This window comes from Corvus moneduloides, chromosome 3 (genome assembly GCF_009650955.1).
Source record: "Corvus moneduloides isolate bCorMon1 chromosome 3, bCorMon1.pri, whole genome shotgun sequence".
Classification (NCBI taxonomy): Eukaryota; Metazoa; Chordata; class Aves; order Passeriformes; family Corvidae; genus Corvus; species Corvus moneduloides.
In genome coordinates this window covers 63418122-63443814 of record NC_045478.1, presented here as the reverse complement: position 1 = coordinate 63443814, position 25693 = coordinate 63418122, and the positions used below count along the sequence as shown (strand labels likewise).

General features: G+C 40.0%; 1 long non-coding RNA gene across 1 annotated transcript in view; it reads left to right on the top strand.

Annotated features, from left to right (window-relative positions):
* Positions 1–25207, top strand: part of LOC116440778 — a 37599-nt gene extending 12392 nt beyond the window's left edge. Inside the window, exons 3-4 of the long non-coding RNA XR_004238757.1 lie at positions 13414–13602; positions 20835–25207. This is a non-coding gene — a long non-coding RNA (uncharacterized LOC116440778). The remainder of the gene's footprint in view (positions 1–13413; positions 13603–20834) is intronic.
* The last annotated feature ends 486 nt before the right edge of the window (positions 25208–25693 follow it).

Below are 25693 nucleotides of genomic sequence, written 5' to 3'. Positions count from 1 at the left end.
GCTGCAGGGGCTGTGGGTGGAGCAGGGCTGCACAGCTCCAGGATGGCTGTCTCCTGGCCTGGCCCAGCCGAGCAGGGCCCGGCCCGGCCCCGCTGGTCTGTGTGGGCTCCCCAGTTACCTGTCCGAAAGCTGGAAGCAAGAGACGCTTTCCCGTGCTCTGTTCTTAAATGTGGATCACAGAGGTGTGTCAAGCTTCTTAAGTGGCTTTAAAAAGTTCCCAATATTCAAACTAGCCAGTTGATTGGTTCTGTTAGGTCATAGAGGAAGCTGTAAGCACCTCTTTGCAAGAGAATAATTTCCATGGCTGAAGCCCTCTTTACTAAAAACCCAGACTATACTAAACCATGACAGTGGGAAATGTAGTCTTGTTGACTTCTTGGCCAACACCATTTGGCCAGCTGCTGCTGTTGTTAACTGATCAAGCCTTTCTGCCTCTTCTTTTCCCAGTAAATCCAGCATGGAAAGTATAAAAGTCCTCCACAGTGATCTGTTAATTTTGTCCTGATGTGGTTTTACTGGGTGCTTCTTCTTCATATTTCCATTTCTGCTTATGGTTACTCTGGTTTGTGCTCTTCAGTTTCTTCTCTTAGACAAACCATGGTTTCAAAAGTAAGGCTCACAATAATTACCATGGTTTTGTTAGGGTTGTATTTTGGTGCGTTCAAATACTGGATCATTAATCTCTCTTTGAAACATCAGAAGGAGTCTAGGGAGAAGAACTGTGGTGCCTTTCATTTCTTCCCCCTCAGAACTGATAGTGATAAGGGATTCACATTTCTTAATTGTCCACGCTGGTCCAGCATGAGCTTCTTGATCAGAACTACTCAATCAATCAGATACTCCAGCCTCATGCAGGGGCGCTCCAAAAGAGTGGGAAGTGAGAAAACTGAATATGGCTTTCTGCTCAGAGCCCACTCATGGGTTTATTTAATAGATAGAGTTTGCACACAATTAACTAATTATGAGCAAAAATTAGTGCTTGTGGTGAAGAGCAGACCTTCAAAAATAAGTACTCGGCTTCATTTAGAGGGCAAACACTTGACACTCAATGTGAACTTAAGCAGGAACTGACTTTCAAAGGGAAAATTGTCTGTCAGATTTAAGTCTACACACATATTCTCTTCAATATTTGGGATTCTAACCTCTTTGAAGGTAGTCTCTTCACTTCCCCACAAAGCACTTTTTTGTTCACCTTCACAGCAATTTTCTCTCTTCCCTCTCCCCTCTCCCCTCACCCCCAATCCCCTTAATGTTACAAAAGAATTCGCTTCTGGGATGAGATTCTGCTTGCTGAGTTTCAGCCCCAAATTATATTTTAGAGATGACTTTGAAATTCCCTGTAAGTGTGCTCTCATTATTGGATATCTTTGATACAACTTTAAATACAACTGTGCAGACATCGCTGCCATTAGTGCTAGGAAAATATAAAACCTACACAGAGAAAGCAATAGTCAGAGCCAAAAAGCCCCTGTGATAGATAAAAGTAGGGGTATGTTTCAGATGTGGGACCCTGGCTTCATAAACATTGTGAAGCTCTCTGAATTAGTCACTTCACACAATATTCCTAGGGAAGATTTAATCACACTGTGTAGTGCAGGGTCTCATCCTGAATGGATTTAGCCTGGAGAAATCACCCTATTCAGAAGTGCCCTTTTTTTTTTTTTTTTTTTTTTTTGGACACTCCTCTCTCCTGGAGATCAGTACAGCAGAAGAAGAGAAGGTATCAAGCAAGAGCAGGCCAATCAAAGCAGTATTGTGCTCAATACGAAACACACTTGAAGCATGTTCACTATAAGCTACTACAAACCACATACTTTTTCAACAGACTGGAGGACCAGTTCCCAGCTGGAGGGAAACACTGGTCGTGTAAAGAGAATTTGGACATCACAACTGAGACCAGTCACTCATGTCTTTTCCAACAAGCCAAAGCCTTTTTGTATTTTTCAGACTGCTCGACTCGAACTTCTCTTCCCAGGGGTGAAAGAAAACAGGCTAAACTCAGAGGTGGAATTTACTGCCCCAAGAGTTATGTCAGGACGGACAGTGACTCATCATCCCTCACCTCTGCAGACGGCAGCCCTGTGTATTTGGAAGTGTGCACAGGTTTCCTGCGCAGCTGGGGCAGAAGGGTGCAGCAGAAACCACCCCATGCCTGCATGAGCCCTGCCACAACTCATGACAAACTCTGCTCTACCTGGGACTGTGGGGGCTCTCCTGGGGCAGGCTGCCGATGCAGTAGATGAGCACTATCACAAGACCAAGCAGTATCACTGCCACAGCTTTTGTTTGTCACCACAGTTTTCCTCCAGAATGGAAATGGGAGGTTTGTGGGTTTACCCTTTTTTGCATACTTTAGAACTTTTCATGTACTATATGGCAATGTGTACCATAGCCCTCACCATTTCAAAGTATCCTCATGTAAGAGGTGCTTTGAGATCATGCTCTCAGCATGGAGAAGAAGGAAAGTAGCAAACTTTGGAAGGTTTCTTATAGGGTTTTATGAATAGGGAATTATGAGTGGCAAATTGTTCCAGGAGGCTGGAAGTTTCCGAGGTGTGCATGTGCAAAAAGACCTGTCAAAAAATCAGAGTTCCTTTACATGAAGCTCTTCTTGGCTGATTTGCTCTATCAACAGGGTATGTTGTACTGATTCTGAAGGAGCAGGAGGAGCTAAGTGTTTCTGAAATCCTCCTGCTGTGCCATTTTGAAAAGTGATATTCATGTAATGTGTACCCTGGATCTCTTATCGTCAAGCCATTGTTCTGAATATTTCTGAAATCCTCATGCTGTGTTGTTTTGAGAATAGGTATTCAAGTACCACAGATTGCATAGTGCTGAGCCATTTCTTTCCCATGTCAGAGATGACAGAAAGAAGCAGATGACAATATGGCTGGCGCTGGTGGAGAAAATGCTATTAAAACTCATCAGAGGCAGGATCCAGGGTCCCTTACTGAGATAATATTTGATCAATTGGGATGCACATGGATTAACAGGGAGATGATCCTGTCTTAACCAGCTGGTAAAATTTTTATTTTATTTTTATTTTGGTGTGACCTGAATGGAGGAGCAGAGAATTACATGGATGAGAACTAGACTAGATTTGTTACACTTATTCATACTATTTATCTGGAGCCTAAGGAAGATGAAAATACTATAAAGCAAAAATATTTGCAGATAATGCAGAAATAGGGAGCGCTGCCAGTACAAAGAAGCTACATGTGTGAATGGGAAGATGAATGACCTAGATAAAACTAAAGTAATGAGGAGCTGGACAAAACAGAGGACCAGACTCTGAAATATCATACTATGCAGAAATGCAGTTCAGGAAAATTTAGTTCATGAGTAGCGGAAGAAATTTGAAAGAGAAAGACTAAAACTGGTGCATAAATGTGTAGAAATTTATAGACATCTTTGCAAGTAGTGGTTTTAAGTTTCTAGAAATTACTCCACTTTAGTACAGCACAGGCCATACCTGTACTATCATCCTAATTTCTGATCAGCTGAGATTAAAGAATTATTATAGTGATAGACAAAGATATAGCAAAAGCAAGCAGAATAATGCATGGACGGGGGGAAACTAGTTGTCCCAAATATACCAAAGAAATTAGGGCTGTACTCTGTTGAAAGAGAAGACTGAGAGGTGAGATAATTTTTCTCCATGAAGATCTTGAGGGAATAGGAAGAATGGTTGATGCAAGACAGTTTGAATCTGTGTCAAATGCAAGAAGCAGAGGGCAGAAATTAAAGTTTCGCATTATGTGGAGGGAGGTCCCGCAAGGAATTTAGTTTAGAATTCCTTTATGCAGGGAGCAGATAATATACAAGATGCTGAAAAGTGCACTCTGCTATACAAAAAGCCCAATGGGAACACAAATTTTTACTGCTGTGTTCCCCAAAGCCATATCCTTGTCTGAAGAGTGCTTTAAAGACAGCACCATTCTTCTGCAGAATACAGGAGGGGGCTATAAGAAAAAATAACCTATCTCATCCTCGTGAGAATACTCAAAGTGTTTCTCCTGGATTATTGGTAGCATTTTCGGAGAGACTGGATGTCTGAACCCTTTCGAAAATTTCGGCTGTGAAGGAATTGTTGCCTGGAAGAGTCAGTGAAGTGGCTTTGAAAATACACAGGACTGGTACTGAAATTATGAGAGCCCTTTGGGATGTAGGACTGAGAAGACTGAATTTCTGCTTTGACTTAGGTTTTGCAAGTTTGAAAGGATTAATAGTACTGCAGCAGAGGAGATAAAAAGCACATGACAAAGTCTGAAATGTGGCATTATTTGAATGACTCTAAACAAATTACCCAGGCAATACATAAGAAAATAATTTATTTGGGATAGACCTAATTGAGCAATGGATGCAGATGAATTTACCTGTTCCTCTGGCACTCAGGAGAAGGGTGGATGAAAATCTGAAGTTTAATAACAGGAAAGTCCTGAATTCCTCCATCTGCTCTTTTCCTTCCCTCTCTCTCCTACTATTTAAGTGAAATAAATCTGCAGAGTATTGGCTCATTGAAAATAAACGAATTTGTAAGTTTTTACTCCACTAAATTGTGTCAAGATTTTTTATGCAAAGCAAGCACTTGTAAAATATTTGTGAAAAAAGTCTGACTCAAAGAAACGTGTTTGGCTTCTCTTCTGTCCCTTTTCAATAGGGGATCTGTGGGCTTCCAGTATTTGAAGGACTCCTTGACCTGTCAGTGACATCTGCTTACATATTACATCTCAGCCTTGCACACAAACTGCTTGCAAAACAGTCTAAATCCAAACCTCTGAAGCAGAGCAGCAGCTGTAAATGAGTCTTTCATACAAAATAGAAAAGAACTAGCCCGATTACTGTACCCATCCAAAAAAATGTAGGCTGTAACCCTTTGATGTCTGCTACTTGATTTTCCTTTTCTTCCCTCAGTGCATGCACTGTCAAGCATCACTTGCTGACACCAAGAGAACTGAATGCACAGAGAAAGACAAGCAGAAAGACACCTGATCCAGTCATTTACAGCATACAGTATATACTGCCGTACAGTGAATTATTTTTACATAGGTAATTAATAATGGAGAAACAATGTAGTGACAGTGTAAGTCCCAGGGGAGAAAATTGTCAGCCTATTTATTCACTTATTCTTTGCTAACTAAATTGATGGGATAGTCTGATGCCTTTCTGGATTCCACACGGATGATGAAACTGCAAACAAGTTTCATTTAAATAACAGGCAAATCTTCCAATTAGTCAAAGCCTAATTCTTATGCCTTGAAATGATGAACTGCATGTACTGTGACCTCTGTCAGTTTGAAGGGGAAAAAGCTGTCGACCAAAAACCCAAGACATTGATCTGAACATTTTAGGCACCAATTCAATACATTAATCTAGTGTGATTTGCCAAGATTCTGTAACTGTCTTCTGGATTCCTAGGTTCATGTTAAATGGGATATCATTAATTCTTTCATATAAACTCATCTTTTAGCGATTGAAGAGTTTAGTGGAACTAAAGCACAGTTCTCGAGAGTATGTGGAGGATAGCACTGGATTCTGCTCTCTACTGCATAGCCATGTCCACTCTTCTGTGTGGTTTACTCTTCCAGAAATTGCACCTTGCACAGCAGCTGAAACCCCAGTTTCAGTAGGGGAAGGATTTTGATAGCAATGAAGTGTTACTAATCTAAAAACAGGTTAATAGCCAAAGACCCCAAAAACAAAACAAAGGTCCCATGGCCATTTCTGTCATGAGGCAGGTATTTCTGCAGGAAAAAAGTGAGCTCCCAAAATGCATCTTTTAAGTAAAAAAAGTTGCATTTTTTTTTCTGGCTTAATTTTTCTCTCAGATTTTGTCTGCTTTTCCACCTGTTTATTTTCCAATCTTTGTAAGTTAAGGATCACTTCTACTTCAATATTCTTGCATTTTTAAAATGAAAGCTGTTGGCTAGCATACATGTGGAGCAAGAACTCCCAGAGCACAGTGAGTAAAGAATGATTTTTGCTACAACTAGCTACAGCTGAATCATGATAGATCACACTATTTCATTGAATTTATCTTCTGAATATTAGATTTAAGAAGCTGTGTCATGTTGAAATATTGAAATATCTCCGATGTAATCCACTGTAATCCATTGCTGGAAGTTTTGAGGGGGACAGGGCAGTGAGAGAAAGGGTTGGCTGGTGTTAGATAATCAATAATCTGCACAAACTCTTGGAGCTGGCAGCAGAGCTGCAGTCTCAACACTAGTTTCAGCCCGGGAGCGATTGACACTCCCTGTACCAGCTATTTGGCTGGAACTTAAATTTGTCACTTGGCAGTGAGAGTTGATAAAAGCCCTGTTATTTTCCAGGCTGAGAGCTAAACGAGACTGTAGCCTTCCTAAGCCATCGCACAGTGCTTATAAGGAATTGTTGGTTTATCTGAAGTAATTTAATCAACTTGATCATTAGATGAATTTGCTACTTCCACACTTTATTCTAATTGTGTTTGCTCATATGCATATTACGTTTTGGCCCAGTTACTTAGTTCTAATTAATAAATTGGAAACAAGCATGCTGTGAATGCTTCCCAAAGAGGATCTTCCTGAAATGGAGGAGTCTGCAGGGAAAACGAGCAGGACAGCAAGACTGGAAGGTGTTCTCCAGAGCCATCCTTGCAGACTACTGAAATCTGGGGTGGAAATGGAAAATCCACCATCCATTGAAGGCCTGGCATCTAAAGCTAATACATTTCCTCTCCTAAGTCTGTGTGTACTGCATAACTTCTGTGTTTTTTGTAGGGAGATCGTTAATACTTGGAACATAAGCACTGCTGAGAACAGTAAAACACTTATTATTAAACCAAAGGAATATGTCAAGGAGGCCTAACATGGGCCCCTTCACTGTACTTATTCTCAGGGTCCTTTTCTTTCCAAGTTCCCCCATTACAATGCTCTTTGTGGCTGCACTGTCCATCACATCCCACTTCACTTACAAGCTGGTGGATAAAGCAAGCCCTTCCTGCAGAGCAGCACTAGAGCTCATGGTATAAAGCTTTCACTGTGACAGCTGCAAACTCAATGCTTTTTTAAGAGGAAAAAGTGGTTTTCATAGACTAGGTCTTTTAGGCTGAAGTAAATAATAATCTTACTTTTGTTCTATTCAAGTACCTTTTATATGTGCTCGTCTTTTGTCATCTTCCTGAGTATGGAGATATCCTGTAACTGAGAGACTGAATGAGTGTTTTTATCTCTCTCTATTGCCAAGCCAGTAGCATTTTATGTGCTGCTTACTGAAGTAAGACTGATGCTTGGCACAGCTTTGCAGTGCAGTGATCTTGTGTAGCTGCTGTCGGGAGTAAGGTGCTGACTTTGAAGGAAGCCAGACTGGAGCTTAAATGCACCACAGTATTTATGCAGGAACACATTATTAAATATGACCAAGAAAATGTATCTTCAAAGTTTTAGAGAGTATGTACTTCTCCCCCACTTCTGTATTGGGGTGAAGTCAAAATCTTTTGTAACGAAAATCTGGATGCTACACGTAGACACCGTCTTTGGAAAGAGCATCTGGTCTTTGAGATGCTCTTACACAAAGGACTTGAGAAAGATGTACCCTTCCTCTTTGGGGTGAACCACCATGCAGAATATAAAGAGCAGGATGCATGCATCAGACAAAGGGTCTCAGACCCACTGGCTGTTAGGAGAAGCCAAGTCAGAGTTAGGGTGGTGCTGTGTTGGTTGTTGTTGTCCACACTGGTGGATTATGAGTGTACTCCCAGCCCTCTTTAGGCCTGTGTCACCTACTTCTCTGAGGTTATGCCCAGGTGAGGTTTGGAGGATGGAACTGGTGAGCATATGTAGCCATAGGCATACAGGTGAGGGTGTGTGAAGCCCAGGGAGGGGAAACAAGGGGAGAGGGACCAGTGGGAGCCAATCATGCTGTGCTACTTCTCCTGCCCACTCAGGGCTGGAGAAGTGCCAGGGAAGCACCCAACAAGTCATGGTGTTGGCTGTGTCCCATTGCATCTCATACTGGGTTTCAGCTTCCTGCAGGAGCTCTTTCATTCTGGACAGATCCTTATCACTGGAGCAGGGCTGGAGCTGCCTTATCTTGTACACACATGAATCCTCTAGTATTGGGCTGGTGGCTCTTCTGAGAAGGAGACTTTGGTCTCCTATTATCTTGCTTGACTGAACATTTCGTGCGTCTTGGAACTTGGACATCTGTTCCCATTAAGCATTTTAATGTGGAATTTGTAGAAAAAACTTCTGCTAGAAAATCTTCTGATCAAGTCAAATTTCAGTCTTATCTATTCTACAAGCTTTCTCTGTTTTAGCAGATGCTGGGGTTTTTAAATGCCTCTGGGAACACTGTATTTTGAGCTTTTTTAATTTGGTGAAAAATAAGACTGTGGCAGGGAATGGTGTCCATCAGAGAGGAAGGGGTTATATGGATGCTGAAGCAGTAAAGTTCTCAGAGAAGAGCAAGAAAAGAAAGACAACGTGTAGTTCAAGAGGTCTGGAAATGAAAGGAAAGATAAGTTCATTAAAAACTGTGTATGCATTCAAAATAGTTGAACTAAAAGATACTCTGTATTACAGCATGAATTGTGCACCAGCCTCTCTGGATTTTAGTAACTTGAGAGCTCAAGGAGTTAATTTTTTTTTCTGCCTTGTTTACTCTTTTTCTGCCCCACTGTGAGTTATTTTTTTATTGTCAGATCTACATTGACACTTATATCAAAAAGCCTGTGATTTAACTTGATAGATCAGCTACTCTGAGGGGGTAGGGGTGGGTAACTGACCCTACTATTGAGATATATGATGATTATTTAGAGAAATGACATATATTCTTGATGAGATATACAGATGCAAACTGCAAATTTCTGATTCAAGGTTACTTACAAAAAAAGAAGGAGAAAAATAAGCTGGTTTTTTTTAGTTCTGCCCTCCTTTCTTTTACTTTAGATAGAAAATAGATAGTTTTCAACATTAGAAATACTATATACTGAGAATGACTCAGAGAACAGATGAACTGTGATAGCACTCAACACTTACGTGGGAACAATTCAGCAGGGGTAATGGTTTTAGTTAGGTGATGGTGGAATGTGGAGTTCTTGCTTATGTCTACACAAGTACAGCTTCAGTTCATACACACAGAGGATGTCACTCCTGAGATTAGGAGATTCCCCATTGCTTCATGTAATATTTCAAAAAGGTGATTTGTGGGAAATAATGCTCTCCTGATGCATTTGTCTGATTCTAACTATCTGAAAGAGAGTCAAGAAAGAGAACCATAAGCTTCAATACTGTCTTAGACAGGTGAAAAGTCAATGCTTTTTAAGCCATGCCTGAAGATAGAAGAACATTCTTCAGTGTGGTTGGATGGGAATTCTACATTATCTCTTTCAAGGGAAAATGCTGATTTGCTGTAAGAATTTCAGAAAATGAGCGGTTTCATTTAAGTGAATTATTTGCTAATAAATCACAAGTGCAATAAGAAATATCTACTTTACTATGAACAAAATTATAAACATTGATTTTTTCAGTCAGAAACAACTTTTTATTTTGTGTAGTAATGATAAACTAGGTCAAATGAAACATTTCCATTAAACACAACTGAATTTTTGGCTGCTTTGTTTAGCAGAAAAAGATCCTTTGCCTCTTAAACCATCCTCTGATTCTATGAGATTTTATTTTTTGAGGCTGGAAAAATAATTTCATTATCAAATCTTTATGGATATGTAAATTCTTTGGTGCCTAGCCCTTCCTTATAACAATGTCTTGATATTTGTCTCAGAAAGTTTACAAATAGGCAAATTTCTCTGCATTTCTTTGTTACAGAGAGAAGTTTGGTAACCTGGCTAGAGATTTATAATTTGTTGATTTTTTTTCCCCCACAGGCTCCTTTGTAAAGAACTATGGCATGATGTTTAACTTACAGTTTTCAATAGTAAAAAGTTAAAAAAACCCCACAAATGCTGGAAATATGCATTACAACTCTCCATGGTGGCTGAAAGAGTCTGAAAATCTGTGGCCCAGTCTGTTTTCCATTTGTGATTATTTTGTATATTACTTTTTCTTTTCGTCTATTTATGACAGTTTTTAAATGGCTCACATAAAAGGTGTTTTTAAAATCCCTTGCCTTTTACTAGACCAAAGCCTCCCAAACATCAGAAAATGGATTATTTTGGAAGGAGTTCTTAATGAACTAAAAATTGAAGACTAGGCCATTAATCCTTAACATCGGGTGAAAATTCTTCACATTACTCTTTATTGTCTTAATGTCATTGGAAATTAGGATAGGAGAATCTTTCATGAAAAGTGTCAAAAACAGCCACAGCAGAAGAAAACAAATTTAAGAAAAGATGCTTGGATACCAGAAAATTGGAATGATGAGTGATCTTCATCAAGCTCTGGGCTTGGATGAGACTACCTATGTAAATCAGGTACTGAGAATATTTTTTCTGAAAGAACAGACTGTAACAGCAGGGGTTTTTTTGGTCTCCAGTTAGTCCTTCACACTTATCCAAGCTCTGAGAAGATATTTTGGCTATTTCTGGTAGAAGTTGAATGGACTTCTCCTGGCTGACCACCATGTCAAAAACTTGAAGAAAGCTCCTCAGGGAGTAGAAACCTAAAGAAACTTCTAGACATAATAGATAATTTGGGGAGGGGCACTTTTTGTTTATTCTGTTTTGTTTTTTCCCCCTTGATATTAAGATGGAACATCCAACCCCATTATTTACCTATGAACAGTTGATTTCCAGCAAGGAATCACATGGTAATAGTTTACTAGTGAATTGTGCAACTATCACACCAGGCCATTGGAAGGATTAACTCTGATTGCACTGTAGCTTTCCAATATGACTAAATGAAACAAGGGGACGTAAAACAGGTCGATGTGGCCTCCTCTAAAATGACTCAGATCATTTGCAAGTCCTCTGCAGTTTCAATTGCAGTCCTGCAACTATCCATGGTTATTCATTAATCAGATACTTATAAATATGCAAGGAATTGGGAGGGAGCTTCAATCTGTAAGCAACTCACCTGCAAGAACCTGTAAGTAGGGCTGCTGTATTTCTAAAGGTGTGTCTCAGTTTGAGACAAATTAGGAGGAAACGTCTGAAATGAACATATCCTCTAATAGAAGGCAGGTTTCAGCAGCCCCTCCCCCACAGGTTCGGAAAAAATTTCTTGGAGGAAAGTGAAAAAAAAAAAGCAGTTTATTTAACAAGCAGGGTGCATGCAGGCACAAGAGAATGAATAATGTTAAATAATAAAACCTCTCGCTGTGGAGAAGACCTGGGTAGATTCAGAGTCCTTTCTGTAGGTGAGGCTCTGCTCCCTCCAGATCTGGGGTGTGGTGTGGGCCCCTCCGGGACACGGTGTGGGGCCTCCAGGTGATAGTGTTCTGGACTGGAGCAGAACAGTTCCAGGAGAACAAGAAAAAGCCACAGTCCCAGGAAAACTTCCTTGCCTCAGCTAGCAGGCTAGCTAAAAAGCAAAGAATTTTAACTCTTCATCTGTCTCTCCTGAGAAGAGGAGCTGAGAGCTGGGGAAAAAGCAGGAAGGTGCTCCCTCGGCTCTGCAGCGGTGAGAAGGCAGGGGAGTGTGTGAGTCCTTGAAAACAAACCACGCTGAAGAATTCGCTCAGCTTCCCCCCGTTTTGTCTCGGACCCAGCTTAAAGGCACAGACTGCCACAGGATTCATGTCTGGGCAATAAGTAGACAATAGGGAATACAGTATGATACAGCCACCCCAGGACAAGGTGTCAGACCCCCTGAGCATGTGCACCCCGGTGGATGTGTGTTAGAGTTACCAGTTGACTGCAAACCCTAGGCAAATAAAGCATAATCTTGAAATATGTCCAGAACAAACAGTCTGGTAAAACTCATTTATCTAAACTGGCCCTAACAATGATGCTTCACATCAGGAATTACAGGCAAATCAAGTAGCATTGTACTAAATTTTTGAATCCTGCCATTTCATGCCATGAGATGAAGAGGACTTGTGAATCAGACAAGTGAATCGTTGTTATGTGTGAATTCAAACTGGTCTCATTAGCCACTGGGTTAACAGGAAAGCACATGGCAATTTCCAGGAGAGTGACAGGTGCTACACCTCGACAATGAGAATAAAGAAATGACTTGGATTCTGTCTGTTTTGAATTTTGTATTTGTAAAAATTAAAATGTTCCTTCAAAACTTGACAGTAGCTTTTAGTGTTCATTTTATCCCCAAACTGCTGTTAATTGTGACTGTTTAGCAGGTATGTATTAATATCAATATAATGCTTCTGAAGTTGCTTTGAATGTCCCTATTGTAGGCAATGTTGAACAGGTTGTATCTTGGTTTTGATATTAGAGTCCCCTTTCTGATTCTTCAACAGAATAGAAATTGGGCTTGTGATTTCTTCCACAGCACTTCTGCAATACAGTTTTTATTACAAATGATGCCACTTTAGGCAGGATAGACACAAGCAAACTGTAAGCTCGGAATTGCTCATTGTAATCAAATTGGCTATTTTCCAAACAATTCACAGTCTCTCTCCCAGTGTGACCTTTCAGAGCCCTGCACTCAGCAAAATAGGGGTATATTACCTTTCATGCACTAGTGTTCATTTTCAGGAGAAAGCCAGGATTATTGTTCAAATTCTGTACAATTACACCTGAGCACCTCATTGTTTTTGGGGGGTGCGGGGGCACACAAAAAAGAGTTGGGTTGGCATTTGGTACAGAGATTTGTCTGGCCTTACATGCAGCAGGGCAGACACAGAAAGCATTAAAAGCACACTCTGCAATAAATATGTGACAAACTGAATGCCTAGAAAGAGAATGGATGTTACTGCCCAGTTTGTCGGGTTATTCTCCCCAAGCCGTGCTGATGCTTTCCAGAGGTGTAATTGGACATAATGCATATGTTGAGCAGGTGATGGGGAACGATGGGACAAAGAAGATTACTTATTTTAGGTGTTACCTAAACAGGTAAAAGACCAAATGAGGTCTGGAGTTAGGGATCCTTTAAGTTCGGTCATTTGGGCTCTAAACTGTTTCCCACTTTCCTGTTTTTTCCCCCAGCATTATAGCTGCTCTTAAAAACCTTTGGGTTTATATAAATACTTGAGGAAAAATCCAAACAACGATAGATTGCCCATCAGAAAATTATTTACATGAAAACTCCTGCCTAAGCATAATTTTTCCTAAGATGACATCTGCTTTGAAAATACAACACAATTTCATCTCAGATGTAAAAGTAACACCCTCACCTTTTTTTTTTTTGCTGACACCAAGAGATGCATAACTTGCTGACAGTATGCAGTTAATAGCTGTATCAGTCAATCCTAAATAGTCTATAAATCCATGTACAGTGTAAAATATCATTGATTTATGTAATTGGCAATTTTTAACAATACAATTTTGTGTAACTATGTTTGTTTTTCCCTATTCAGAACCATCTTCCCTGTGAATCTGGAAGCAGTCTCTGATTGTGCTGAGCCACTATGTATTCCATCCTCGTGCTTCCCTGGAGTACAAGTTATGATATATCAGCATTGTCTTTGAGGTCTACCAAATCTGTGGGTATGCAATATACTGAAGTGTGGAGATGGAATGAAGTTGAAAGGACTCATGAATAAAATGTAAGTGGATGATACTTCAAACTAAAGCACAAATACTGCATTGTCTAAATTGAAAGAAATAACTCCTCTTGCTCAAGTAGAAGCAGTATCAGTAACAAAAAGCTAGGATTATTGTGGCCTTTGGTCTGAGGCTCAGCTGTTATCTGAGAGTGGCACACAGACCTGCTGGAATGCTTTCTTTCCACATGATGTTCACAGATGAACTTTGGTGAAGAAAGTAAATAATGTATAGGGTAGAGAGTCTTACAGATCTGTGTGAGAAACTTTGCCAACTCTAAGCAATCCCCCTCAACCTGCAGCACCTACAGAAATAAATAAGGTTTTCAATCCAAAATTAATGATAAATGGAAAGTGCTATTCTGCCCCTGGCATTGCCAATTTTCTCTTCCTTTTCAGGGAACCTGATTATTCATACTTGGTATATAAACATACTGCATGAGGTAAATAGGTACCAAGGCTAGTGCTGGTTTTGAACATAGATCATCATTTTACTTACTCCCTTACATCATTTAACTCTGTTCTGGTGACCCTGGGACCTGGTAATACACACTGCAACCAATAACCATAACTCCATGATCCGTATAGAATACGTGAAGGATGGTGGCAAGTATGTAATTTATTACCTTCTGTAGTGCTGTGTTATTATTATGTGACTGTTATAGCATTCATAGTTTGACAGATTCCTATTAGCCAGTCAGTCAGAGTATGTAGTGTATTATTTTACCAATACCTGATGCATATCAATAAAGTGGGTGAACACTGCTATAAAAGAACAGCTGAATTGGCTTGGATGTTGTAATCTCCCATTCTGAGTTCTCACCTGAAACATCAGATTAAGTGGACTGATACTTTTGTAAGGCTTAGAAAAATCTGGGTAACTTTCTTCTCTCTTTGTCCTGAATCCTTGAAAAGAAGTGTCAAAACAATACAAGAGGTTATTTTCACTGTCCTACCATTCCAACAGGAGAACCAAAATTTACAAGAAATCTTGTACTGTGAAACAACCTGCTCTCACAAGATTTCCAGACCATTAACTCAAGAATCAGATTGTTTGGATTAGGTTTGCACAAACAGCCAAGCTTTTCAGGTGCTTATCCAAAAGGCATTGAACCAAATCTTTTGAGGTTTCCCCACATACTTAATACATTATGCAAATATTTACTATATGCAGAGAGGAGAGCAAGATGGGAAAAATCTCCTTGTCCAGGACTAGCAGAATTAGTTATTGCTGGATGAGTAAAGATATAATGATTTCTGCTGGCTGGACAAATACATCAAAAAGGAGAGGAAGCACAGACAGAAAGTGTCACAGGACTGAGGGTGACTAAGAGGAAGCCTAGAGCTGGAAAGCAGTCAGTTGCTGGAAGGTGGGGAGAGGAGATGGAGCTTCATGTAGCCATGAAACAGTCTCAAATTAGGGGGAATACAGAGCTAATAAAAGAAAAGGATATGAGCAGGGATAGCTGTGATTCTGGGGAGGGGAGCTGGATAACCCAACCCCTATGCCTGCATGTGGCCAGAGCTCAGGTCACAGCAAGTGGCCTCGTGGGGGCCATAGCAGAGCTGAGCTTGGGGGTATCAGTTCTCCAAGGCACCCATGCTGCTGCTGTTCTCCTGGGGGCAGAATAGCTGCCTGGAGACTGTTACATCTCTGCTTGTGCACTTCATCATCCTGCGTTTCTAAGAGACAAAGCTTAGATCAGCCATTAATGTTTATTTCAGGATTGTGAAGTATAATGTTCTGATTAGATGAAATACATCTAAAGAGTATAGATCAAAATTTAAGAAAACACATAGGAAAAATGCAAGTTTTCCAGATTTTTTTCTGTTCTTTCCATTGCACAGGCAACCTGACACAACATGTTGTATATAATTCAACCATGCTGTCAGTTTTTACTAGGAACGTAATCAATATGATCTTACAGATTTTAATCAAGGTCTCTGAAACAAAGCACTTATTATATAGATTCTTACCTAATGCTTTGCAGCAGTATGTTAACAAGCTGATAGGGAGTGTAAATCTTTAAGAAGAAACAGTCTGACTGTGAAAAGACTGTGAAAAGACTGTGTGCCTCACCCAAAGTAGACAGAAGGGACTGTGTATAAGGTAGTCCTGCTTCTCCTGCTCCTGAGGGGTAATATAATAATAAAGTACCAGCACAGCTGTGTCCCTTCACAATTTCATTGATGGTCAAGCAAATAAAGTATGATACTTTGCATTACTTCATGATGAACTGCTAAGCAAAGATGTAACCATCAAGGGCTGTAGAGAGGCTCTTTTTTGACATGACTAATGGAAATTTCTGCAGACACTCAAACTGCAGGTGGAAAAACAACAGAATTGTATGAAGTCATGGGAGGTAGTCAAACAACTTCTTTCAATTCTGGTTAGCTGACCTGAGCTAAAACACAGGGTGAGCTTCTCTCCACACAGCTTTAGACATTTATATAGTAATAATTTAGGGATTACAGTCACAATTTAGGGATTACAGATTAAAGTAGAATTTCTTTATACTCTATGGAGAGAAAAAGGCATTTTTAGAGAGAGATCCTTTCTATTGGTTTTAGATGTCTTCTGTAGGGTAAGCTGGTTTGGGACCTCATATTTATTATTTTCATAAACAAATAGAAGTTTCAGCTAAAGTGACTACACTTATGGTGGTGTCTAATCAGAAAAATACTTCCCTCTCCCTCACCAGTGATGTTAACAGTTTATTCATTGTATCTCGCATCAGCTACGGCATCACAATATGTTTTGCATGAAGGTACTCAAATTTTTGAAATAAACTCACAAGGGTTGCTTTGTTTTCTGGTCAGCTTAACAAGCTGTCCAAGGAAATGGTGGAATCACCATCCCTGGAAGTGTTCAAAAAATGTGTGGACATGAGACTTGGGGATATGGTTTACTGGTGAACATGGTGTGCTAGATTAATGCTTGGACTTAATGATCTTACAGGTGTTTTCCAACCTTAACTGTTCTATGAATTGATGATTCTGTTATTTTTTTATAAGCTCTATCAACCTCGGGAGACTGGCAGAAAATATGCAAGTTACCCTGTCTTCCACAGAGTATTTAACAGTATGTTGGAGAGCAATGTGCATGGGATGTTCCTCTAAATAATTTTCTTCTACATCTTTGATACAAATCAAAACATTGTTCCTCAGTGGCACACCGCTGGGTTTGCATTTTGATCCCGCTCTAGACAAACTAAGGGGATATGTGGAAAGAAGAGTGGAAGATCATTATCACGGTATCTCCAGAGAAACCACTTGCAAGATGAGGCACCACTGGGTGGGACAGTGCTGTTAATGGGGTTGGTGATGCCACTCCAGAGAGGCTGCCCTGCCTCTTGCATAGACATGGTAACTCACAGACATTACTTTCAGAAAGGATTTCAGCACAGACTACCTACTGGAGTACCTATTCAAAGTCCCTGGTGGTCCTGTACATTGGATGGCTCCAGTGACAGCTCTGCTGTTTCTATGGAGCTTGCTGTGTTCTAGCTGTCTCTTCTGCAGCTGCCCCTCCACAGACAGCCGACACAAACCCTTCAACAGTGAAGCTGGGCTAGATAGCTCACATATGGTGTGTGGTGCTCTAGACTAAGGAGGTGGACAGACTTTAAAGTACTAAAATTTTTCCCAGTGACATGTCCTTAATATTAAGCTAAGTGTGCCTCACAAAGCACAAGCCCACAGTAAATAGAAAAGGGTCTGCTGCATCATCGAATGAAGTCCTCCAAAATCTCAGGAAAAAACATGTTATACATATTTCCATTATAGAAAGAACCAGCTTAATCTTAAAAGTATGCTCTTCTGCTGTTTCCCTCCCCCCCCGCCCTTTTTTTTTTTTAACACAGAAGGTACAGGTGACTGTAAAGAGTCATCAGAAAGTGCAGTTACTCAGAAAATTTCCCACTTCTAGCTCATGATCCCTAAATGTCACCACTGCTGAGTGCTTAGAGGAGTTTTCAGGTCTGGGTAAACTCTAGCAGGAAGTACATCATTAAAGCAGCCTTAAATCATACATCAAATATCCTCAGCCAAACAGCAGAGACTCCTCCTCTCACTATTTTTCACTGACCATTTTATTCAACTCCATCACTTTACCCACTGAGCACTAGGCTTTTGAGTTCCTCTTTGAAGATGCCTGAACCTCTTCTCTGACTGCGTGGAGATGCTACTTTAGGATTAGTTAATGCTGAGGCTAAGTATCTATTTGTAGATACCGTAATATTTAACACAGACATCTAGAGTAGGCTCTCTGATTCTTGCTCTTTTTCATTTAGTACTCTTCATAAATGTTGAGGAAACCAAGGATGGAGAAACTGAGTCTCAGTTCTTCAGTCTTCATCATAGGGATTAATGTTTCAACCAAGCCATAACTGGTGCACAGAAATAAGCTGGCACTTAATTACTTGTTCCTATTGCAAAATGTATGTCTTAGAGCTAAGAAGATCTTCGTCCTCTGTGAAACATGCACCTCAAAAGTGAAAACAAAAAGTGTAGTTTTCTCCAAAATAGTTCTTTATACTTTTCTTCCCCCAAGAAATTTTCTGTGCTGAACAGTTCAGCTAAAAGTGAAACTTTGTTTTTGTTGAAGGAGCCAGCAATATTTATTCTGAATCAGTACAACAGCCCTCCTCTCATGGGAAGCATTCAGGGCCAAATGTCATGTCCATGATACGATGCTGAGTAGAAATTACAGGGCTGTGGCTCACATAACATACCCTTTCCACTAACCAAAATGAAACATGTCATTGTGGAAGGATAAATGGCAATCTTTGGCTGTCATGCACTAGGATCTTATTATAGACACAGAGATAATGAAACTAATGTATCCTGAGGCAGTGTTGCTTAAAAGAGTATCAGAACAGGAGAATGTGTGCTGAATTTCATTTACTGAGACTTTTTCTGATGTTTTAGGGGCTAAATTATGGCAAACTAGATAGAGCCCTAGCCCTTCAGAAGTGAAGTGGTGTTTGGACAGCTGGCAAAAGGATGACTCTGAACAAGGTTTGCCCACCTATTTCTGAAGCTTTTTTATTTTTTTGTCAGGAATTGTACACGTACTTATGTGACCCCTTTTATCATCGATCAGTCCTTCACTGACATAAACAAAGTAGAAGGTAGTCTGGGAGGAATTGAACCCCATACAAGTTTTCCACAAAATGATTATATCTGTTAAGCAAGTGGTAGAGAAGATGGCAACACCTGATCCAGAAACTAATAAGGTCAACTAATGCAATTTTTGAAGATGATCAGATGTGACAGAAATAAAGCTCCTCTTACAACTTATCGAGAGTATATATGTTTGGTTTTAGATTCATTCTTGGATATGAGCTATTGCCTCGTGCCTGTTCCCTCCTGATAGACTGGTGTTTTCACTGTGCCAGTTAGGACACCTGCATTTATTTCATGACTCCGTGAGCAAGCAATCTGTAGACTGGACTTTAATGTCTGAGCGGGCACACCATCTTTCTCCAGCAGCTGAAATAACTTATTGTAATGTACAGGAATCATGTTAATCCTCATAATTAACAAAGTGCTGGGGTTAATACAGGTGAAGAGATTTCAAACACCCTTTAAGTCTATCTGTGATATTTTATTCATTTTCTGTCCACCTTTATTTCCTCTCACAGTAGCTACTCAACATAACTTCCTCCTTATGCTTCAAATGCTGTGGTGTCACTGACAGTTGTAAAGGGAACAAAACAACCTGAAAGGAAAATTTTGGTATAGGAAAGCTGTCTTAGGGGGGTATTTTTTTTATTAATTCAGGAAAATAGCTTGAGACATTTAGCAGAGGACACACCCTATTTTGTTGAAACGGTGATGTTTTTATGATCCCAAGAGGTTTTTAAAAAAACTATATAAAGCCACATGCCCATTGGTCTACGTGTCATTTACTATCTACATTAGGCTGCTACTCAGAAACATCAGCAAGGACTGAATGCTGTTATGCTGGGTACACTTCAAATATATAAAAGGTGACTCCTGTCTCCAGAGTTTAAGCTTTCAATCTGACTGGCTTACTAGCATGTTAGAACAGTCCTGTCTCTGGCATGCTGATTTGTGGCCTTGATCAAATCGCTTAGCCTTTTACTTGCTTAAAAGAAACTACTCCTGCACTTGAATGCATGATAATGTGCATGAGTGACTCAATAGAGTCACTCACACATGCAGAGGAGATGTGTAGGACTGAAACCTTCAGCCATGCAAGCACCATCCTCTTTCTGAAGAGACTATTCTGCTTTACCTCCTGGCTGAGCTCCTCAGGTAAGAGCTTTTTCATCCATTTATATCAGAATGAGTCATCCTAGAAGTCTCAACCTCTGAACCCCGGTGTTTAAACTACCTGGTTTCTTTGGATTGGTTCAGATTTGGGTGACAGCATAAAGATGAGTTCAAGTAGCATATCTGACTGGGTGATGAGTTTGATTAGATGGCATGGATGTCAGCGAGGTTGGAGCAGAGTGAGCTGCAAACCTTTGAAGTCAGCCTATCTGTACCTAAAGAGACCTATTAAGACATACTGCCTTAATCCTTTTATTTCTGGAGTCTGAGCTACATTCTTGGCACTGAAAACTGGAGTATGCTGGCTCTTGTCTCTGCAGACTGATACCCTTAAAAATTTCAGAAAAACACACTGACTCTTCCAGGTGAAAGGTCAAAACTGCCCTATTGCTGTCATCTCTATGTTGTCTTTAAAAGAGATTTCAAGAAAGAAGCATATTGGGTAGAGGTGAGGAGCAGAATAGTGGTGCAGAATGAAGGATTGGAAACATAAGGAGCAAAAACCATTTGGTTTGAGTAGCAAATGCTCACCTAGAATGAGCAACAGTGGAAATGGGAATTGTGGAAGACAATCTTATATTTGTTGAGGAAGGAACATATGTGATGGGAAGACATGAGCCATAGAGCCGATCAGATGACTGCAGCAGCTGAGCTGTGAGTAAGGTGGAGTTGAGGAAGAGAGCTTCTGGGAATCCTAGGTGGAAGAAAATATAGTGTCGAAGCTCCGGAGGAGTTTCTAGGTGAGAATGCATAAACATTTAGAAATGGGAGAAGAAAAGATGGAATAGGAGTCAGTGAGCACTTGGATGTTGGAAAGAGTAAGAATACTACTATAAGTAAAAAAAAAATCTTGCTTCTTTAGGAAAGGCTTCCCATAAATATACCTGTCCACGAAGTTGATAGCTGCTTATATATTTTATCTCTGTGTTTTTCAGGGTCAGCCTTGTAATCCATTTTTCTTCACCAGCCAGTGAAGACCTGACTTCTGCAGCAGTTCAACACAGTTTGAAAGAGGCCTCTAAGGACAAAGGCTAAAAGCATCTCCTATGAATTCAAGCACAATATGTACTTGTAGGCACCTCTCATCCTTCACAGATATTTGTCTAATTGCAGTTATTTATTAATCTGAAATGCAAAGTGTCCAAGAAGACATTGGACATTGGCAATTTAAGCTGTTCTCTCAACCTTCCTTGAAGGTTCATCCAAAATAGACCCTGAATGTTTGTCATTTGTCAAGGATTCAATAATTGGCAGGAAAGGATAGCTTTGGGCACATATGTTCCTTTCCTCCCTCTCTCTCCCAAACATTGTGATCTTGTTTAGTTTTGTACTGTCATGTCAGCTTCTTCTGTACTTGCTAGGGTTCATCTTGTATCTTGTATCTTGTGATGGCGCTGCAGAAGGTATTCTTGTCACCTTGAACACTTTCCACTCTTTCCTCGTGCTGGCTGCTGTTTCCATGGAAGTCTGTGATGTGTTTTATTCAGAGTATGATTTGTAGAATGTTTGCTTAGAACAGAGGAAGGGAAAAATATCTTCTTCAAGAGAGAATGAAGTAAAATATACTCTAAATTAAAAAAAAAAAAATCACCCTCTCTCTAAACCTTAATCCTCAGCTCTACTGTATCCCCAATTAATACCATTCTGTTTAGGACTGAAGTGTTCAATGACAACACGAAGAAAGACATGTCAGGTCACAAACCCAGAACATCAAATATTTCCACTTTTCCTAATTATCACCCAGCCTTACCAAAAAACAGATGGAACCACTTTCAAAGCTTTGTGTGTGCGCCTGTGTGTGTGCATATGTATATCTTATGAATGGCTAATTCAAATCAAACTTGGGATTCTAGTCAAGACAACAGCTTCACTGCCTGAACCAGCTTGTTTCTGTACACTTATCATTACCAAAAAGAAGAAAAACAGCAATCAAGTTGCATTCAACTCCAAAGAAAAAGAATAGACCCCACATTTTCCAATACCAGCCCACTATGCCATACTTGCCTGTGTAACAAACATATGGAGTGGCACATACTCTGGACTTGATTCTGATTGAAATTTCACAACTAACTGTAGCATCTGTAGCTTGACTAATGCAGCTAAAAGCTCAACTAACCTCTTCCCTTTCCCCTTGTTCTTATTGCATGGCTGCAGGATGAAACTTTGTGCATAATAGGCAGAGAGATCCATCTACTTATGCAGGTATGTGCAGCACAAGCTATAGTTGCCCAGGAGCACCACCGTACTGCACATCCTCACAAGCTGTAGTGGATTATCCAAAAGACAGTGCTGCCTACACCCATTCCTTCAGCTCAGCCATGCTGAGACCATTTTAAATATTGCAGAAGCATAATTCTGGTCTTTTCCCAAGACCTTGCAGTGTCGTTCATTACTATGAAGTGTCAGGAATTCAAAGGGAGAAACATGTGAGAACAAAAGTAGGTGCCTCTAGCTTGTAGCAGCAGTGCTGCTAATTGGGACACTGTCATATGTGTCATTGACTTTTACTAACCACCAGAAACACCTCCAGAAAAATATAAAATGCTAATCTGACTTTTCCCCCCAGTTTACAGCTGTTTTATAGTGGCTGCCTCTCTTGTCCCTCAGAACGGATATTGTCCAGAAGTATTTACAGACAAAAACAATCTTCTAGGACCCCTCACACTGGGACACAGGCATTAAGGAAAAATAAAACAAAGGAATGCCAGATGCAATGGAATGAACAGTTTAAAGGCAGGAAGGTAACATATGTGCTTCTCTGCCTTGCTCCAACTGGGTGACACACTAATAGGTTTCTTATTCTGCTTTCTTCTGCTAAGAGACTGGAAGACATATGTCAGTTTTCCACCTTAACTGTGCATTTTCTAGTTTGTTTGGATTTATGTCATAACCTTAATGGGATTTAAATGGAATTTTTATATGTGAATAATACTCTGCATTAATGCAAGAACTTTAGGTTGCTGTGCTACCAGCTTGATTTGCATAAAGGTTTTTAAATATGAAAAAAGAATAGCCAGGCTATTGTAGATGGCAAAGTGAAAAAAGACCCACTGGCATAATAGTAAGAGGAAAAGACAACTCCCCCAAAACATTGGCTTGTGAAAGGGTTAATTCTCTGACTCTTAGGTACAACTGGGTGTGAGAGAAGAGCCCAGAGGTCATGCTAGTCATGAATATTTAGTTGCTGGAGGGTCAAGGCCGGATTAAATGGTGAAGCTGGAAGGTCAATGTCATAGGTTTATATTTTATCATAAAACATTTTCTGTTCTAGTGTACTGTCTGTGTTCTGTAAATGTAAATTTTCTGTCAATGCATAGCTCACATGATGTTACACACACCCCACACACTGGGGTGCAGAAGTGTCTGTTTCCTTTAACTGTGTTGTAGATTTTGAGATATCATCTATAAACAATAAACACAAGAAGGTGTCTCACATTGAAAAGTATGCCATTATGCAATTACATATTACGTATGTTTAATATACACTATGTTGTCCTCCTATTTCCAAGTCCTTGTTTACCCTTGAGTATATCAAGTAGGAGAAGGAGAATACTTGCACATTTGGTACTGTTATTTCTTCAGAACATGAACTTGGGGCACAGAGAGTTCTGAAGATTTTTCCTGACAATTTTTTGGGAGTACCACTGCAGCTCTTACTCTTAGTTCTTTGCCTTAAACCTTTGCCTTTACCATCCATTTGGTTTTCCAAGCCTCAGCTGTGTGTGAGCAGTTCTGAGTTACTGATCATTGTGCAGTCAGGGAACTTTCCTGCTGGCATGTTATTCATTCTTAGTGTACTATTATTATTTTTAAATGAATTATGTATATAACACACTTGGTGTACAGACTACTCTGCATGTGAATAATAAAGTACAGTCTTTGCTCAGAAGAGCTGACAGTCTAAGGGATTGATCCAGATTATTCATGGGTGATTTGCTAAGGCTAGTGTTGTGAGTAATCTGTTGATCTGGCCCCAAATTAATTAGATAACTTGATGAAAAAAACAATAGGTCATGCTAGGTAGTGCAGGAGGGAAGGGATGAAATGCAACAGTACATAAAGGCCTAGGAAGAAAGAGGAGAAACACAGGCTGGTTTGGATTTGATTCGCTTCTCTTGTGGCAGTGTCTGCATGGAAATGCTGTAAAGAATGGAGCTTGGGCCCTGGAATGAAATGTCAGGTTTCCTCCAAGCCTTACATTTTGTTGTGTGTTCAGCCTGCCCTCTTGGGAGGTGATAGCCTTGTCTGGACCCAATTATTTTTATTATGGTCCATCTCCACAGTCAGGTCCAGAGGAGTCTTCTCAATAATTTTATGAGTAGGTGAGATTGAATATACACACACAGGTCTGAAGAGCATTGGAGCAGGCTGAGTTAAACCATTGTGGGCAATTGGCAAGTGCAAGGATGGTCAGTGGCTCAGTTTCTTGTGAGTTAGTTCCTTGCCCATGGGGAACAGGACTGCAGCAGCCAGGCGTGTGTATGACTGTCACGTGAAAAAAGCTTGATCACGGGATGATACTACTTTGAAGTCCAGACCTGGCTCTTTATCTCATGCAGAAGCAGAATATGAAGTGTCAGTGTGCCAGAACACTGGTCTTGTGTCGTTTCTTGGAATTCCTGCAGGGCTGAGGGTCAAGCACTAAATTTGAGTTGTGAGATTTCATGCATTGTTACAAATGAATTTAAAGCACTTTATCAGGATTGAGGCCTGGAAAATCGGTGTTTGAGTACGGTTAATTTCTGTTGAATAGTAATCTTTAGTTTGTACTTAAAGGTCCTGTTTGTACTGTTGCAAGTGATGCTTGGACTTGCAGAGACCTTGTTTGCAAGGGTTCTGTGTTCAAAAGCTGCAGTAAGGTATGAAGACTTTGGCAGAAAGAAACCAAAACCAAACCTGTGCATTTTTGCCTGGGAGGTGACCCAGGGCAGATTATCAGTGGAGCTGGGGCAGTGAAGGGCAGAATGGAAGTACCTGTTGCTGGCTTTGGAAGCTCCTGGCTGGTGCAGCTGGTAACATACTGCTTATAACTGCTTGAAGCCATTTCCTGGAACCTGGCTTCTGCTTGCATTTTTTGTGTGATCTAGGCTAAAGGATCTTGACAAGAAAATTCCACTTATAATTATGGACAAAATGATTGTCTCAAATGATTATCCAAGATGCTCATTTCACCAACTGGTGTTGTTTGCAGCATGGAAAGGGTCACAGGTGGCTCAGAAATAATAATGTGGTATTTATGCAGATGGCCACTGTGCTGGAAAAGTGTTAGATGTATTTCACTAAGTTGGTCCCAGATGAAAAACTTTTCTTTAATGTAGAAGCAGATCAATTCTATTCTTACTCTAATGTAGACGTAAGTGGGAAAATGAAGCAAAATATGGGGAAACATCAAGGTGTTATGCAAAATAAAATATTGATTGTAAAAATCCCAAAACAAAACTTGCTTGCTGTCTTAATTTTTATCTCTCATGTCTAGTACTTACATGAAAATATTTCTTCCTGCTCTTTCATCAAATCAAACTAAAATTTCCCACTACAGAAAACTATTGTTTCCTTTATTTTTGTTTTTTTAGCAGGAAATAAATACCTCTCAAAATCTGCAGGGATAAAAGTTTAATTGTGTCTTAGTTGCTTGCTGTGATTTTGAAATCAGTGCTTTAGTCTGAATAATCACTTGGTGGGTTATAAAATGACATGATGAATATTTCTATTTCTCATGTTAAAATCTAGGTTTTGTAAGGTAATTGACAATAATGGAGTTGACACTGGATTAACAATTTTGACCTGAAGTTGA